The sequence below is a fragment of the Chinchilla lanigera genome, unplaced genomic scaffold (assembly GCF_000276665.1).
Source record: "Chinchilla lanigera isolate Chin_1 unplaced genomic scaffold, ChiLan1.0 scaffold00004, whole genome shotgun sequence".
NCBI lineage: Eukaryota > Metazoa > Chordata > Mammalia > Rodentia > Chinchillidae > Chinchilla > Chinchilla lanigera.
Window position 1 is genome coordinate 5,718,393 of NW_004955405.1, and position 18,929 is coordinate 5,737,321.

At 36.4% G+C, this 18,929-nt stretch overlaps 1 protein-coding gene across 8 annotated transcripts in view; it reads left to right on the forward strand.

Moving 5' to 3' along the window:
* Bmpr1b (bone morphogenetic protein receptor, type IB) overlaps positions 1-18,929 on the forward strand; it is a 376,760-nt gene that overhangs the window by 310,222 nt on the left and 47,609 nt on the right. For 4 of the 8 annotated variants that reach the window (XM_013517414.1, XM_013517418.1, XM_013517428.1 and 1 more), the window contains one exon: positions 9,730-10,040. The exons of the other annotated variants lie outside the window; for them this stretch is intronic. The gene's annotated coding sequence lies outside the window, so the exon portion shown is untranslated. The remainder of the gene's footprint in view (positions 1-9,729; positions 10,041-18,929) is intronic. 8 annotated transcript variants of the gene reach the window in all.

An 18,929-nucleotide genomic window follows, 5' to 3' on the forward strand; every position in this document is an offset into this window, starting at 1 on the left:
TTTTTGGTTTTTCTCCGGTACCGGGAACCGAACTCACGACCTTGCGCTTGCCAGGCAGGCGCTTTGCCGCTGAGCTAAATCCCCAGCCCCGATATAGAGACTCTTACCTCCTGCAGTTTATAACCTAATGTTGGTATTCTAAATATTTCATCAAGGTGTGAAGGAACAGCGCATTTAAGACCTCATTTGTGAAAGGTATCTCAGACCTTCTTCACAGAATATAGAATAAGGTAGATTAAAAAAGCTCTTCTTTTTCTTTCCCTTCTTTAAAGGAATATCAGATAACATTAGGTTTTTCCTAATTCAGAATTGCCTATTTTCTGAAACATGTAAGAACTAGCTTGTATTTGGAAATCAAAACTTAAACTTTGTTCAAATGAAGACATAATTATAAAGTTAAGAAAAACTTGTCTCAATATAACCAGACTTTCAGTGTTCAGACCTAGGGGAGATGCAGAACAAGTGGAAAATCCCACCTAGGACAATGCAAGTAAGAGTTTTCATATAAAGACTAAGAATCAAGCAAGACTTGTTAGTACTACATTGAGAAACGTTTTCTCTTTCTTAGTTGCTGTCCTGAGAATATAAACTTTCTAGGTATGTTTATTTTACTGTCATATTACCCCATTACATGGATCATTTCTGTCTGTCTCAAGTATTTCCTGAGTGGTAGACCCTAAGCGGTACTAGAGTAAATAAGGTTCTGTAGCTTCATTGTGCCATTTAAAGACTGGTCAAGAGGATTAAATGATACATTTACATTAATAATTTCTTTCACATGTGTTGGGCACACCTAATTTTAACTTATCTCGTGTGGAAAGCTCTATTCGGATTGCAAGAGTGTTCAAAATTATATATATTTTCTTATATTAAAAATTCTCTTACACTTCCCTCTTTCCACCATAGTTAAAATTTCTTTAGCTTATCTTAGAAGAACTATACAGAGTCTACCAAAAATATATATACATCAGGAAAAGAAAAACTTGTATAAATTACACTGTGAGATTAATATAAGTTACCTTTGCCCTCTACAGCTGCAAGAGGTGCTCAAAGTGATGGCCATGAGCTTCCAGACATTTATTAGTGCGGCAGACTGCTGAAGCATGTATGCGTTGTTTTGGAGAACTCTCTCTCTATGCATGTGTATATATGTATATATCTATCTGATAACTCATAGTCATCTTACGTTTCAGTTCTCAAAATGTGATCCATGGGGTTGGGGACATAGCTCAGTGGCACAGGTGTCTGCCTGGCAAGTGCAAGGTCCTGAGTTTGATTTCTGCTACCAAAAAACAAAAACCAAAACCCCTCAAAATGTGATTCATCAGCAAATCATGTTATCAACACTTGCAGGGCTGGTACAAAGCAGTAGTCACAAATCAAGGCGAAGTCCACACTGCACTCCTGCGCTTCACTGCTGCACTGACCATGATCACAGATAGCAAACTCACAAGAGGAAGCATCGTTTCAGAAGCTGTAGATGTTATTAACTTTACTAAATCTCAACCTCTGAATACAATGGTTTTTTAGTATTGTCTGGTTCAGTAATGAAGTATAGGTAATGAAATTCCTCAGTGTACTGTCTCCATGCACGTTTACCCACACAAATAATATTTGCATCTCAGACCACTAAAAGGAGAATTTTTTTCTAGATGACCAGGCCTGTTGTTTCATACTCACACATGGGTGAAAGGTCTATTCAAACAGCATGATAGAAGGTTTTAAATTTGTTGGAATAATTTCACTGATTGGGTTTCAGATGCTACATTTTAAGTAACTTCTCAGAAATTCTCCTTTATGCAGTGTTAGTGTAGTATCAAAGCATGCCAAGTATTATGTGGAAAAAAAAAATCTCTTAAGTATCCGGCTTTCCAGCCATATGTCCGTGGAGGTCTGTATGTGCTCTGTGTGCCAACCCGGGTGACTTGTCACAAACTGAGCGCAGACGCGGAGCCTGGCACTTCTCCTGAGGCGGACATTGAAGAGATCGGCAGAAGTATCCATGTGTCACCAGTTTCTGACAATACTGTGAGATATAATACATTTATTATTTTTAAATAAATCGTACATTTTTTAAACTATTCAGTTTTAAATTCTGGCATGATTACTATAACAGCAGATAGATAAGTGATTACATCTCATTTAATCTTTCCCAAAATGCCATGAAGTTTACACATACTTACCTACTACATACTGTTGCCTTGAATTGTTTGAGAGGAAAAGAAATTACAAATTTGCATAAGGTCACACAATTTATAAATAGTAAAACTGAGTTTGTTTGGGTGCTGGGGATTGAACACAATGCTTCACACAATATTTTCGTAGTATAATGATTGGTTTCCTCTTTTCAAGCTTTCAAAAAGTGTGTTTTAGCAAAGTAGAAGTTATGTAGAATCAATTATTTGAAATGCAGGAAAGGTTAGATAATTTATATTTCTATTTTCTCATCTTACTGATAAGACATATTTCAGGCTACACAAATATAACAGTGTGACCCCTAACTTGCTTTAAAGCTGGCAGGTTTTTTTCTGTTTTTGGAAATACTGTCTTACTGTATAATCAAGCCTGGCCTGGAACTCTGGATCCTCCTGCCTCAGCTTCCTGAGTGCTGGGATTACAGGCGTGCAGCAACATGACCAGCAAAACCTGGCAGTGTTTTTAACATAATTGTTAAAGGGGAACTTTTCAGTCTTCTGCTATTCCTTTTGGCTCAGCCAAACTAAGAACCCAAGCAGCTTTGGCAAGAACCATGCTTACTCACTCCACACAGATGCTAATGAAAACAGAAACACACAAAACAAAATTAGAAAGACGACTCAAAAATTCTTGTAAGTAACCATGGCCCTCTGTGCTCATTTTTTATTGCTTCTGTTTAGATTTTTTTTTTTAAGCCTTAGAAACCCAGTAATTGTCAGACGTTTGACTGATGTGATTTGAAAAAGGAGCTTGGGGGAGAATCGACATTGTGATTGAAAAGTAGTTGGAAGTGGAAATGTTTGGAGGAGGAAGGTGCAGATGACACAGGGTCAGACAGCGGGTCTCCTCAGAGACGCCAGTTTCAGGTGCATATACTGCGTTCTTGACAGCTTTAGAAATGGTGTGTGCTGAAGCCGCGGCTCCCAGCCCACAGCACGGAGGTGCTGGTGGAGAACGGGATTCAGGTCTGGGGCCACCACTTTATGATATTTATCTTTTTGGGTTTGTTTCTTCATAGTTTGTTCCCAATTTACTAGTGTTGAGTAGAATTTAAGAATAGTTAATTGAGTTGATATTCTGAGTCAGAGTAAAATACCTTTATGTAATACATCTTGTGTATATAATAAACTCAAGGGAAATGTGGATTATTCCCAGGCTACATTAATTAGTATGTTAATTTTGGAAATTCACAGCTGCTGTTTGCTTTGGGCTGTGTCATGCCGCTTTTCCCTCCACTAGTAGAGTGTAGTCTCCTTTTTGAGTCCTTTCAAATTCCTTTCTCAGTAAACGCCTTAATGCAAACTCCCAAGGTTAAGTAATTTGAAGGTGTGTAATGTTCTGTAGATATGTAAATGTAGGCAGTGACTTTAAAATTTCCTTGAAATAAGATGGATAAAATCAAGACAATCAGGAAATCCAAATATGTGACTATGCATAATATATACAGGTATATATTTATATCTATGTATGTTTACATTTGTCATCCCATATTAACATGATTACCTGCATATATTACATGAATGATTTCCTGTGTCTGTGGCCAGGCAGTTTTGGATGTTTTTCCTGCTGTCAATGGCTAGTTAAGATCTTCAGCAATGGGGAAAGGGGATAAAATACCCTTTCGTCAGATTCTTCATCACTAAGGGTAAAGTTGGCAGTAATTATAGGCATATGTCAGGGTATTTCTGAACTACTTTGAAGTTGCCTGAAGAGTCACTACATTCTGCACCTGATTTCTGTCTTTGAAACATCGACTGTCACTCTCTTCTTTACCCCCTCCAGAGAATGGGGTCCCGGGAAAGCAGTCCCTGTATGGTCCCACTGTGTTACGCTGTGGATGCAGGGTTATTTCTCTTGCAGAACATTTCTAATCTTGACAGGGTTGTTCAGCCAAGTCTTTTCTAGAGATCTCATGAATTCACTCAGTATTTTCCCAACAACCACATCCTGATAACCTGTGTTTACTGCCTCAGCCTTATTTGAGAAGTCACTGTGCCACTTTCCCAAACAAGACATTCTGGAGGATTCCAACTCAGTAACATAGCTAGGTCTTAGAATCATAATTCCTCCACCTGTTTGGAGTCTTGTTATCCTGTTACGCGTGTGATTTGGCCTATTGTAGGAGCTGGTGCCTGGTTACATGTTTGGTGTATAAGTTACTACACTTTGATATAAAGGCACAAGCATGAGCCTCTCGGGTTTCCTTTCAGGGCTCGCTTGCTTTTTCTTCCAAATGCACTCGTTTTCTTTGTCCTAAAATGCTTCTTCAGCGGAGCTGCCCAGGGCTCTTTGATCCTAACCCAAGGAGGGACCTGTGAGACAAACTGTCCTCTGCGAAGGGCCCGCGGCCCTGGCCGCCCATCTGGGTGTGTGAACAGGGGTGGAATCCGGCAGACAGGTGGCGGCAGCTCCCCAGGGAGGGCGGGCGGGCATGAAAGAGACCACAGGCCGGAGCTGGTGTTGAGTGGACGGGGCCGGGGAGGGACATGTCACACCTGGTGTTCCCTGGCTTCTGGTGGGAGTGGAGTGGGAGGGGAGAGAGTGGTGTCAGAGCCTTGAAAATGTGTTGGTTTTGGAGAAACTACTGTCTTGTGGGTCAGGAGACAAGACAGGAAAAAGGCAGAAAAGGGCCTCACATGGGCAGAGCGGCTCCCGCCACCTTGGTTTCTCCACCCACTGGTTGTCAGAGAAGACTTGTGCTTTTGCTGCTTCTGAGGGGAGAAGAAAAGCTGAGAAATGGGGTGTGTGTGGACAGGAAGCACAGAGCACAGACAGCGCTGGCCATGCTGAGCCTGGAGCAGGCGGTCAGCGCCCAGGGCATCCTGCCTATGCCGGGTTCTGGGCCTGGGTGTGAGTTCAGGCCCTGGATGACAGATTTACAGAAAGAAAAATGAAGAAAACATTCTGAATTTTGGCGTTTTGATCACTAGCTGAAGGTTTTCCAATATTGAGACATTTTTGAGGTTTGAAAAATAGTGGGAACATTTGGCAAGAAGAGAGATTTTGTGGGAATAATTTGTTGCTTGTGGGTCTCCACTCTGGACATATGTGCATGTGACAATACAAACTCCTGTGAATAAGTGTTAATATTACTGCTAATGAACTTTTAAGGCATAAACAGATGTGATTATTCTAAATAATCAGACATCTATGACTCTTAGGTCCCAGCTGAAAGGCAAACTTTTGTAACCTTCACTAGGAACCCAGACATTAATGGCAAGAATGCCTTTCTTTGTGTCACTGTTTTTTTTTTAATTGAAAACATGTCACATTTATTTTGCTGTGTGTGTTTAGTAGAGGGCTTAAATGGCTAACACACAGTGGATTTTTGCTAGTCTTTTGTTTTTTTGCATGCATACTGGTATTTCCATCTTTGAAAGCTCTCTGACATCTTTTGATGCCAGGCCAGCAGTTTAAATATGTAAAACTTCTTTAAGACCACTAGCCAGTAATGTAAATCAGTTATTTTCCAGCATTTCTCACTTCTGAATGAACACTTTTTCCCTTGTGGGTTGTCATAGTTTTGATGATATGTCAAAAACTTTTATGTATTGATATTGAATATTTTATTGTTCAACTTGTCAGCAAAATAGAACAGAAGAGTGATACTGGAGAAAACATTAAAGGCTTCCTAAGAGGTGGCAGTGAGTTTGATGTTGTTAGCAGAGATGCTTTTGAACAATACTGCTAAGCAATAGATCTAATGAGATTTGGGATGTTTTTAAAAATTAGTCAGCATTAGTATAATATTCCTTCACGGAGCATTCGTAACGCCCACAAGAATGTGTCGGTAGAGGGATCAGATTTCAGGCTAACCTGCAGGTACCTTTCAATAGCTGACATAACACACACCTGTGTATTCTGTTCTCTGACCTCAGAATTGTTTTGAAAAGCTTCTGACATCTGGAAGTGTGCAAAAGAGCAGATTTTTGTTTTCTGACAAGTGGGAAAAATAAGTTCTCAGTGAAATGTTTTGCTTATATATGGTGCTTGCAGTAAGGGCCATAGTTTATCTTATACACTTCTTATCACTTGTGGAATAAAAAGTCTAAGGATTTATGATAGATTATATTTAATTGTATAGTGTTATCTTTAAAACATTTTAACATGATATCTAGATATAGATCTAGATATAGATCTCAGTTCACAAACTTAATTTGTTCCGTGATTCTGGAAAAGAAGGCCACATCTGTGTTTGTGTGGGGCAGGTGGCCACAGTTGTGTTTATCACCCAATGTAGAATTTGCGAACAACAACAAAATTTTGCGAAGTGCTTTGTTTGCAAACCAAGTTGTTTGCAAACAAAAGCATTCATGAACTGAGATACCAGTGTGTATATTTTGTTGTTGTTTTATGTTTAACAGTAAGCTATAAAATAATCTTCATGGGTTTTTTTTGTTTTTGATGAAATCATTTAGAAATTTTCTCTCATGGTAATTAAACTTGTACATAGAAATAGTGGTGATAAAAAATGCCAACCCAATTTGATGTTTACATTTTACACAGTGATAGGTAAAATTTTCCTTAATAAAATACATTTGCTCAGCATCAGTATTACTATAAATGTGGTCGCTTAAGAGAAAGTGGCAAGGTTTGATAAATTTGCTTTGAACCAAATACTCTGCAATAACTTTGATAACATAATCAATTGGCCTATAATGTTATGCTTTATATTTTATATTTATATTATAAAAAGAATATTCAGTGTTCATATATTTTAGATATGTGGCATTCCAGATCGATTTTCATCAAATTCACAGATATCTCTTTTCAAAATTAAGCTTTATTTGGTTTGTCAGCAGCTATTTTTGACAGTCTATTTAATTGAAGATTCTACTGTTTATCTTAAAAGGCAGATAAATGGCTCCGGCACGCTGTTCAGAGTCGCAGGGCTCCCACAGTGAGTCAGCATTGTCAGCTACAGGCTTCGTGGTATAACTAATGGTCTCTCTGCTTACACTTTCCTATTGGTGGGAGACGTTGAACTCTGCAGCACCAAGAGCCTGCTTAGTTGGGTGAGTGGGCTGTTCGGGATGGTCCCTGTTGGTCAAAGCTTTGTCCTTACTGGTATGAAATGGGAAGAGGTATATGTCCTTGACTCTGATTTTGCTGTACACAAAAGCCGTCGCAAAGTGCTGTGTTCTAAGACCTTAGGGTGAAGACTTTGTAGGAGGTAGCTGTGAGAGAGGTTTGCTGTATTCCAGATTATCTGTAATACTTAGCACAATTTTAATTTTTGGGGGGCCTTTTGACTTGGTGACAGAGAATGGGAGCCACTTGGGAATTTTCACGTTACTGCAAAATAGCTGCTGTGGATTTAATGATGGAAGTAAGTATGTTTTAATCCCCAAGAAGAACAGGAAGAAAATGAGTAACTTCAGTTGTTAACTAATCATTTATCACAGTGGACTGGAACTGTTGGAAGTGGTCATTTAGTCGAGTATGAGTTTGTATATATTTTTCTATCTTATTATTATAGTACTGAAATTTAAGATTGCATATTCAAAAAAATACAGCACTTATCTATTAGCCTTGAACTGGTGTAGCTTAAAACACAGAAACATGAAGAAAGAGTTTGTGAGAGGTCACTTTTCTCGAGAAGCATCTTACTCTCAGTCTTTTGATTTTTTTAACCATCTGCTATTAGGAAAGGATATCTGGTTGTTGGTTCAATGTGAGAGGCCGTATTGATGATTATATAAAAGAGGAGAAAGGGAACCTTTTGGCCTTAGAGATTTTTTTTTTTTTTTTTTTTTTTGGTACCGGGAATCAAAGTCATGACCTCAAGCTTGCCAGGCAAGCACTTAAGCCATTGAGCTATACCCCCGACCCCTTTTGGCCTTAGAATAGAATGTGAGGATATAAATATTACAGCATAAATAGAGAAAAGAATATAAAGGAGGCAAGTTAAAATCAGTGAGGTGGTCGAAGACTGAACCACTATTATACAATTAAAATCTAAGAAAGTCAAAGGGCTTTTGGAAAATGTTTTGAAAACTGAAGCACTTGTTTATCAAGAGACAGATGATGGCTGGAGTAGCATCAGACCAGAATGTTCCTGCCTCTGTCATACCAGGTTTACGATGACACAATTACTATAACAGCATAGCTTCAATTCAGATCTGTTCTTGATTTTTCTGTCAGGAGCTCAGCACAAGCGTCTTTCTAAAACCAGAAAAAGGAGATGTCAGTCTGGAGATTCACCATTTTAATGGACAGTTATGTATAATTAAAGAAAGTTTTCATTTTTTCTCAAACAAAATTCTTTGTATTCCAGATATGGATATAGATATATATCTCACTTCATTTAGCTGTCTTATTTTACTTTGGAGGTACAGACTGGATTAATGGGAAAAGGTGGGAAAAAACTAATATACCCGAAGTGCAGTATTATCTCTAGCATTGCTGTCTGAATCTAAGAAAAGTTGTTAAGAATTATCAAATTCTGATGAGAAAGAATATTCTCACATACACAAGAATTTCTTTCGATCCTGTTATTCCTAATATATATTCTAAACATATATATATAATTTTCTAATAAAAATTTTTACATGTGCTGTTTTTCTTAGACTGTAATTAGTATCTAAAGCAAACAACAAAATATTAAGTATATTCTTTAATATATTTAAATTGTATTTACATTTTCAAATTGAAACATTTCAGTTGTTTTTGTTTATATAAATAAACTTCTGTTTGTTTTTTAACCATCTGCTATTAGGAAAGGATGTCTGGTTTTTGGATAAGATTTTAGGCTGTTTGTTTGAAGTGGCACAGACTTGAGCCTCCAGAACAGATGGTTTTGCATTTACATAGAGCATAAAAGGAGTTAGGATGAAAGTTTGGTGCGAGTGAACAATCAGCAGCCCTTTGTATGACCAAGGAAAACAACAAAATTGGGATCTTCTATGCCACTCTTGCGTTAGATTTTGAAGTTCGTAAGCGTACTGTCCGTTCTGTCTCTTTTTGAGCTTAAAATGCTTTCCCCAGGGCACGTATACGATAAATATTCCCTAAATCAGTTTGGATTCACAAACAGTGTTCTGCGGGTATGGTAAGTATTTCATTCTGGTTAACCATGTGTGCTGACTAGAGTAACTGTGACTGAAATATAAATTTTATAACAAAATTTATTGAATCAAGCCAAATGATGTATAGTAGATTTGATTTAAAAGTAGAAATAATGTCAATCATTTGGCCCTCAGTTTTCAAAACATTTTGAAAGATTGCAAATTATAAAAAATTTGACATGTAGTTAATATAAACGTTAAAGGAAGACTGTAAAAGCCTGTGTGGTTGATCCGTTTGTGAAACTGTGCTTGCAAGAAAGCCTCTATGACATTGCATTTCGAAATAACGTTTGAATGTCAAAAGGCTATTAGAAAAATAGATCGCTAAAAATTTAAATGGTAAATCTAGGTGTTTTTCTGCTTTGTATATCTTCAGAGGCAGCTTTTAACCATCTGGAAATGTTACATAATACACGGTGGTCAGTGGCCTTTTTTTTTTTTTTCTTTCTTTCTTCTCTTGTTCCAGGGTTCCCCCCCTTTTTACCTTTCCACTGTCATATGCCACGGATCCTGAACATAGCTCAATGCTTGACTGGAATAATCTCTCTTGCTAGCTTATAATCAAAGAGAGTACTGAGAAAAACAGCTGAGCTGTATTAGGCAACCTCAGTCTGGACTGCATTTCTCAACTGCTGAATAACACATCACAGGTGCAGGATTAGCGCTGCCTTTGGTGCTGGGCTTTTCGGCGGGAATCCTAGCAGTTCTGTGCCTCCTCTTGATGTCTCTCATCTCAAGGAGCCTGGCAACGACACATCAAGCATACAGAAATCAAATGTGAGTAGTGGGAGAAGCTTTCTGTCTTACAGAGGTTGTTTTCCCCTCCAGGGTTGTAAACAAAACCAGTAAAGCCAAGTCTGGCACAAGTAAAAGCTGTTTGAACTTAGTCATTCTTGGCATGGGGGTGGAAAAGAACAATTCAAGGGGTGTAAAATTCTACATGCAAAATAGTCACACAGCAAGAAAATGCTGCTTAGCTGAACTCTCCTAAAATGTAAAATGTAGGCTACTATTAAACAAGTGAAGTTTTTTGTATGTATTATTTTAACTTCTGTGTTGTGTGTCTTGGAATGTGTTTGCCCTGTACATTTTTCAGTGCTGTCATGGTTAAAATCAAGTGTTGTGACTGGAGCGTCCTTGTGGTGTGTTTTGTTTAGTTTTGGACATTGCAAGTTCTTTTACAATCTGTGACATTCGACTCATAATTTATAGATTGTGAATGTCAAAGTCGCATTCTTGCAAAAGATGGGTTTTAGAAATGCAAACTTATTTTTAAAGTATAAATTTAATGACTTAAGTGTTAAGTCAAATGAAGGTTTTGAAAATATACTGACTGTCATTTATTTTTAATAAGGAGGTTACGCATAGTTCTGTCAAGATAAAGCACACACTTGGAGAAATAGGGCAAGAATGCTTTAGTAACTTACATCACTGTGGGTAGCTGTCCTACAAAAGATTTCTGTGATGCTTAGCAAATCAGTATAAAAGCCCTCTGGATGCTTCTGCAGGTTTGAAATGATTTATTTACAGATTATGTTAGTCTGTCATACCTTTATAATATTCAGATCTTTGTTTTCGTTTATTTGGTTCTAATTATCATTATTATTCTACATGATCCAGGGGAGAACGACCTTCACACTCCTGAGTGATGATCGTTCTTGATAATAGTACACCCTAAGTTTATTTTAGGGTTTGTGCTGCAGATATTTAAGTACTTGAAATAGCACTGTGTTTCTATAGTAGGTCAAACTGTACCAAAACTAAAGTATCTTCTAGCAATTATCCAATTGAAGGATACATTCAGGATTAGAAACAGAAATCCTAAATGCTTTCCAGGTTTTTTTTTTGGTGGGGAAAATGCATAGAATGAACGTGGTGATTGGGTTTCTGATCTATCTGGCTTTGCTATCATGTACTGCATCTCACACACACACACATATATGAATCTGTTCGAAGTAGTTTTACACGTCAGGGGGCCTTGGGAATGCTGTGCAAAGTTGTGGAGGGCGTTTTGGTGTGGTGGCGAGTGGAGCATCCACTTCAATTAGCTTCAGAGCGCTGTGTGGCATAGCACTGGCAGAAACTCCCCTGAATAAACCATAGCTCCTGGCTTGGAAATCTGCCAAGTTCTAGTTGATTCTTTGACATTTTTGTCATAGAGATTGTGGCTCACTTTCTTTTCCAACAGTGTAGCCCTGATCTGACATATTAAGTATTTTAAAATATTGAGACATTTGAATTTTATAATCATTCTATCAGCTGTGAGTCATTCTATATGTTATGTCATAAGTATGAATTCAATTTGTTAAGTATTTTTGACCATCATGATTACCTGCTTGTCAGTTCATTTTTTTCTCGTGTATATACTTTTAAAACACTTTACAAATTTATATCTTAGAGTATTTTAAAAGTTTTGAAGTTAACATTTTAGTTGAGCTTTTCTACATTCAGAAGCATAATAAAACATAAAGAGAAAATTAGGTGATAAATAGTATATATGTGATTATAGAGAACTGTAATTACTATAATATTTACTCTTTTTATGACTTGCTTAAATCTAGACACACTAAATGAAAGTTTAATGACTAAAGCTATCTTTTTATCCAGATTTTTGTGGTCTTGGTAGAGTTTTTGCATGGTAACATGGTGAAAATCTGTTTATCAAACATAACCGGCATGATGTAGTAATGTGCATGTGTGGGTTTTGTGAAGAGAAAGTGTGTGTAAATATTTTATGATAAAAACCAGACTTTTATTATAAAACAGCACATCTCTTAAATATAAAACTTATGTTTTCTCTTAATCTACTCAGTGTCAGTATTGAGCTGTTGGAATGAAAAACTGGCAACTTCCCTTGTGTTGGTGCTTATGTTTTCTACGACAGACAGTGGTGGCAGACTGCCACCCAGAGTAGTCTGCCCCTTCATACACCCTGTCCCGGACTTCCGTTTGACGGTTGCGTGTGGCATTCTCACGTCTGCTTTCTTGTTTTATATAGTGTTCTTTGGTTTGCCATAGGTAATTGATTTGTCTTCCCAATGAAGTTGTCACATTATTCAGGCCACTGTCAGGTATTCTGGGCCATTGTGTAATGCGAATGTATTTAGTTATTATTTGATTTAAAAATCAGTGTGCTACAGAAAGAAAAACATTTAATAACATATGTCATCCTTGAATAAACTTTCAATATTTCTTAAACCAAATGCTGTGCATATGCAGGGGTGTGTTGCCCACAGTGAGGGATCTGTGAGGTCAAGGAGAGTAAAAGGAAGTGAAATAAAGCGAAAGGAAAGGGAATGGAAAGAGGAAGAGGGAATCAGCAAGGGGAAAAGGGGAGGAGGAAGGAAGAAAGCCAAAGAAGCAGATACACGAGATGTAGGGAAAAGGAAGGGGAGTGAATAAGACAGTAAAGGAGAAAACAGTCTGAAGAACAGAACCAAGGTATTTTCGGCAGTGCAGAAAGCAGCAGTAATTTACTCTTGTTGACTCTTACTGTGCGCGGAGAGCTCTGGACTCTGCTCCTTGTGATGTCCATTCCTCACACCAGCCAGCGAGTGTCCTTATATATTTTCTCCTGAGCTGCCACTGCCATCTTCTTCAAGGAGGACTCAGTCACTTGCCACAACCACGCATCAGGGAGGTGACCGGGCAAGGGTGGAACTGTTTGCTGTACCCTGTGCCATGCATGTCTGGCCGCATTCCTTGGTGACCATACCTGACCTTGCCGCGCCATCTGACATCTTGCGCCACCCCGGTAGCATTCTGGAACCTGCACCTGCATCTTCCTGTGCCCAGCTCTTCTCTGACAGTGACCCAGAGGAGGAAGAGTCTCAGTGTCTACTCATTGTTTACATGTGATTCTGCTTTGGTGTCTTCCACTGAAAATTCCGTTTGTAACTTGCTACTTCTCTGAAGAGTCTAAGGCTGCCTCCCAAACTTTTATTAATGATGCTTCATTCATGTGTAGATATATATATATATATATTCTTATGTTTTGCTGCTAACACCATAGAACATTATTTCTTTGAAAGTGCCTTAGTATAATAAAAGAGGGATAGGCAATGAAAATGAAGTTCAGGTCTTTTGAATTAAAAAACAGTAAATGATACCATTTAAAACTGAAGTAGATTATTCACAGTTTAAATGGTAAAAATATGTTAGCTATCTGTATGAACTCCCTGTATCACTAAAAGTCCTTTTAAAAGTCAATATTGTTCTGAAGGTCAGACATAAGTTTTATTTCTATGAGAAATATACTCTTAAATAATGTAGATACTTAAACTAGTGTTGATTGAAAAAAAAAACTGGTCATAATAATTACCATGACTAGATGAATGAGTAGGAGAGATCATTCTCAAAGCTCCCCAATTCAGTACTTTCTGCTAGCTAACCCTTTACCTAAAAGTAGAAGTACCTGTGGTAGCCATTCAAATTTCTCTTCTTGCTCCTGCCTGCCCTCTGGTGGAAATGTAGGACATTGAAAGCCAGCAACATTTTGTGGTTTTAAGGTAGATAATTAAAAAAAGAATAGAAAAAATGAAAAGAATAAGGAGGATAGGGCACAAAATAATCATGTTTACAGTGAATTTTTTAGAAAGATTTGTATCTATTTCTGAGAGCATTATGTATTAAGATTTCATTTTACTTGAGTTATTTCCATTGATAAATATATATATTGTTAAATATATCTATTAGTCTCCTTTTTAATATGACAGTATATTCTGATGTTTTCTTCATTGTCTATACCATAAAATAATTTTTTATATCACAAGCTTAAAATGCCTCATGGTATTTTTGAAGTGAATATTAAGAAAAACAGTGCACATGGCTAAAACACGCTTTAGGATTTACTAGATAAATATTGAAGATAAAATTTAATTGTTAACATTATGCTTTTAATTGGCAATATTGTAAACTTTTACTTTTGTGTCTTGTGATTTCTTTAAAAGAGAATTTAAAAAACAATTAAAATGATACAGAATTTCAAAACAAGATGATAGGAAATTAACAATGGTTGTTATATTGCATATTGTTATCTTCAAAGTAATTGTTCAGATTACCAGATATAGGTATGCAAAATTGAGCAATTAGGCATTAACTGTTTCTTTCAATAAACCAATAGACATTAGTAGGACAATTATCTTAGCTATCGTGTGTGTATATGTGTGTATATATATATATTTTGTAAGTCATATAGAAGAGTATACAATAATATAAAATCATAGACAATTTTTAAAACATTGAGTATAGCAATGAGTGAGTTATAGTCTTGTGTTTATATGAGACTTCCAGTTCATCATTGCTCACTATTTCCAAATAAATACTTTTTTAAAACTTTTTATAATTCTGCCTTACTTTCTGTAAGAAAAACTTCCTAAAGAACTTGTTTATTCATAGCTGAAAAATATACAAAACTGCAATGTACACAAGAAATGATATTCAAGATACTCAAGAAAATTTTTCATTTAACGTTTGTAATTGAATGGAAGTCACACTACTGTGTTAGGCTGATCATTAGGTTATTTTATGAAATGTGATCAATTTACCTGAAAAGTATACATCTTTATCTTGTGAGAATTGTAAGGAATTTGATTTAGTTGTGGTTTATCTTAAACTGCAGGGATCCTGCAGTTCATTTGTACCTCTAAAATCTAGGGTTCCTCTAAAAAATGAGAACTAAAGGTAGATTGACTTTCAAAAGCTTAATTTTTATTTTCATGGAAACTTGAATAGTTAACTACCTGGGTTAACTACACTGTAAACGCTAACCAAACCATATAGCTGATTGTTTTGGATTTACACTATTAACTAAAGATAGTTCACTTAAAAAAAGAGAGGAGGGGAGGAAAAAAAGAGAAACAGAAAAATAGAATAGGCTTTTTAAGAGCAACTTATTTAGTGTAGAATCTATTCATATAAAATATCCAGACAGTTCTTTTCTATGCTATCAAGTTTGTTCATGATTCTCTGGCTAAATGTCTAAAAAAAAAAAAACCCTATACTTATCTGGAATTCTATTGGGAAGAAATAATCTATTTTGTTGAAATTTTCCCAATGTTTAAGTACAAACTTGTCATTGTTCAACTTTCTTTGGTGAAAAAACTCTTTGAGAAAGATTGTGCTGTATTAGTAAATATAGTACCCTAAATGATATTGTTTTCAAGGTCATATATCTTCCAGTTGTTATTTTCTTTTACATTTCTTTCTTCAGTGTTTATTTTCTTTTACATTCAGCTTTAAAACAAAATCAAGTAAAAGGAGGATTTAATTGATAAAAATCTTAAATTATTTATGAGCTGACTAAAACAAACATTTTATTATCTTTTAATATCTGCTTTTCTCCCATTTCAAACGCAGGGTTACTAATGCAATACAACACAAGTTGAAAAATACACTTGACTTTGTTATCTCTCTTTTTAAGTGCTGTCATCATGCCTTTGAATGTTCACATGTATTACAAATACAAATCTTTTGTCTTTCCTTCCATTTCATATTTCAGCATAATTATTGAGCTAAATATTTTTATAAGATGATTGTTCTTTTATATGCACATAATTGTCTTTTTAAAGTCTTAGCTGCTATCTTCTGTCTTGTTTTATTATCCAAAATTATAGCTTATGTCCGTGAGGCTGAATTCTGTACAGGTCAGATGTAATCTAATAGGTGAAAGTGACCACTTTATAAATCCCTTTTCATAATCTTGGCATTAGATAAGACAGACCACATTCCCACTGTTCCTTCTTCTACATGTGAATGGGACATTAAGAAGGTCTCACTTTCTTTTTCAGTGTTCTTAACCTTTAATGTGTGTCTAACCACATCTATTTAAAATGTGTCTAACTGTATCTATTTGATGTGTTTATGTCTATTTTCTATGCTGCTGCCTGTCTTTTTCCCCTTGTACCGGTGCCTGCTATGGGTTCACTCCAGATTAAGAATTGTTTTTACGTGGTGATTGGAAATTTGGTGAATTGTGTGATAATGATTTTTCATTCATAGCAAATTATATGTAGATTAACAAGCAGCAAGTATATATTTTAAGATACTTCCTTGTTTTGATTATTTTGATGGAAGCAAGGGAGGAACTCTTCACCTCTTTCAGACTTGCATTTTACCATTTACTTTACCATTTTATTTACCATAAAATACCATTTATTTTACCATTATTAATTAAAAGCAATCATTTTCTCATCTCACTACTTTTATTCGTTTAGTTTGCATTCTCTGAACGCTATCCTACATACTCATTCAGGGCAGTGTCTTTTAACTCAGTTTAAAGAAATGATGTCTGTCTTATGTAGTAGAAGTAGTTGTTTCCTTTGGTTCTTGTGACTGTTTCTGGTTAAATAGCATCTATTCTTCCTGCATTTAAAATCTTAATTATTTTAAAATATACTTTATATTCACTGTCTTTATATATATTAGGTAGGTTCTTACCTAATTTTTTCAGTGTTTGAGAACCAGAATTTGACTATAAGGAAGGCTTAAATTTGGGTGTTTTTCCTTTGTAAGTCAAGCACTTAACTTACCTATAAGTTGAGTGTCTAAGGTGCTTGGGAATATAAGTATTTTAGATTTCAGATTTTTTTTAGATTTTGGAATAATTGCATACACATAGGAAGATATATTAGATCTGGGACCCAAGTCAAAATACAAACAACCTAGTTTATGTTTGATATACACCTTATACACATAGCCTGAAGATAATTTTATTCAATATTTTTAATACTTTTGTGAATGAAACAGAGTTTATGTACATTGAACCATCAGACTCCTGGCATTCTGTTGTACTTAAAAGATTTTGGACTTGGGGTCTTCAGATTTGGAATACTCAGCCTGTATACAGTAGACTGATGATAATTAACAATATCAAATGGGGTACACAGGTATATCAGCAGTTTAAGCCCACGTGCATGCAATACTTGAAAGCATGGTAAACTGTTAGCGCAAGGCATGCTGGCTGGTCCTGTGGTGAAGATGCGTTAGACACTGCCTTTCTCTTGGCTGGGTTTTCTTTTTTAATGTCTTGATTCTTCATCGGTCACTGAGTGTTCTTCATTCTGTATCAGGAGTTGAGACTAATTTCTTCTCTCTGCTGAACTGATAAGCAATTTGCAAATGCATTTAAATAGCTTTAACTACTGTGTGTTTCGATTTGTTTCTCTGTAGATCCATGCAGATGTGTACATTTGAAAAAAATGTAGTTATGGATCTTTTGAGTGGAAACTGAAAATTTCATGATACAAAATGAAGTATCCCCTCACAGAGATAATTCTTCTACAAGAGGGAGGATCTTCATGTATTTCACAAATATCTATGTAGTGATGAGAATCCTCCTCCTCTTCCTCTCTCTATAATACACACACATCCCACTGGGCTTATTTTACCATCTGCTGTTTTTGTTTGTGTAGCATAAAAACTACAATTTCTCTAATAGTCACTGTATCTGCTCCCCTTCTCGTTTTTCTTTTGGTTTTTTCCTTCATATCAGTACATCAGTGCTGCTACGTTTCGGTTATTAAGTTTTAGACAGTGTTTTTGACTTTCTGCTATCAAAGGTGAGGGTCCAGTTCTTTCATTTACCACTGACTACAGACACACATATTACTACCCCCTGTCATTTATGTGTGTGTGTGCACACGTGTGTATAAAATATTTACTTGCTTAGTGTGCTAGGTTTGCACCACAAACTCATTTTCATGCTGGCAGTGTAAATGTAGACTGCACAAGTGATTCTCTTTCAGCGTTATAGAGCTCACCTTCCAGAGACTTCTGACCTGCCTTGGTCTCATCCAACCGCACGCACCATTGTCTTGAGGTCTTGCCTCCCCTTCATCTCGAGTTGTATCACCGGTTGGCAGAAACCGATTACTTTTTCATTTTTCTCATTTATACCTGCACTTAGATGGAACATCTCCTCCAATAATGTTCTGAGGAAGGAGCATAGAAGGTACCTCTTTGACATTTAAATTTGATACTAAAATGCTTTTTTAAATACCATCACACTTTATTTATAATTTGCCCAGGTACTGATTTGACAATGTGAAATCCTTTTCCTTCAAAATTTTGAATCACTGTTTCATTGTAGCTTCCAGTTTTGCTGTGAGAGGCTCCATGCCATATTTATTTTTAATCCTTTCCCTCCCCTTCTCTTCTCTGCTCCCCTTCCCTCTTCTTTCTCTCCTGTCCCTGTAAGAATGTAGCATCTCCTTTAGTCTCTACTGTTAGGAACTTTTTTGTGTGTGTTTTTGAGACAGGGTTTTACTATGTAGCCCAGGCTGGCCTCAAACTCATGGCAATCCTTCTGCCTCAGCCTCCTAAATGCTGGAATTAGAGGCATGCACCACCACATCCAGCTGTTGTGAAATCTTCAAATGGCGTTCTTTGATATGGGTCTGTTTTTATACTGATTCTTAATTTTTTTAAACTAAAAATTCATGACTTTCAGTTACGAGAATCTCGCATGATTTATTCACTTGGTGGTTTCCTTCTGTTTTGCTAAGCCTCTCCAGAGCTAATATTATTCAGGTACTGAATTTCTTGGATTGATACTCTTAAGTTTTTAACCTCTTCCTCTCTATTTTGCTCTCAGAGATTTCTTAATATTTGTCTTTTGACTCATCGGCTGAACTTTTCTTTGCAGTACTATTTTAAAAGTTCCTTATT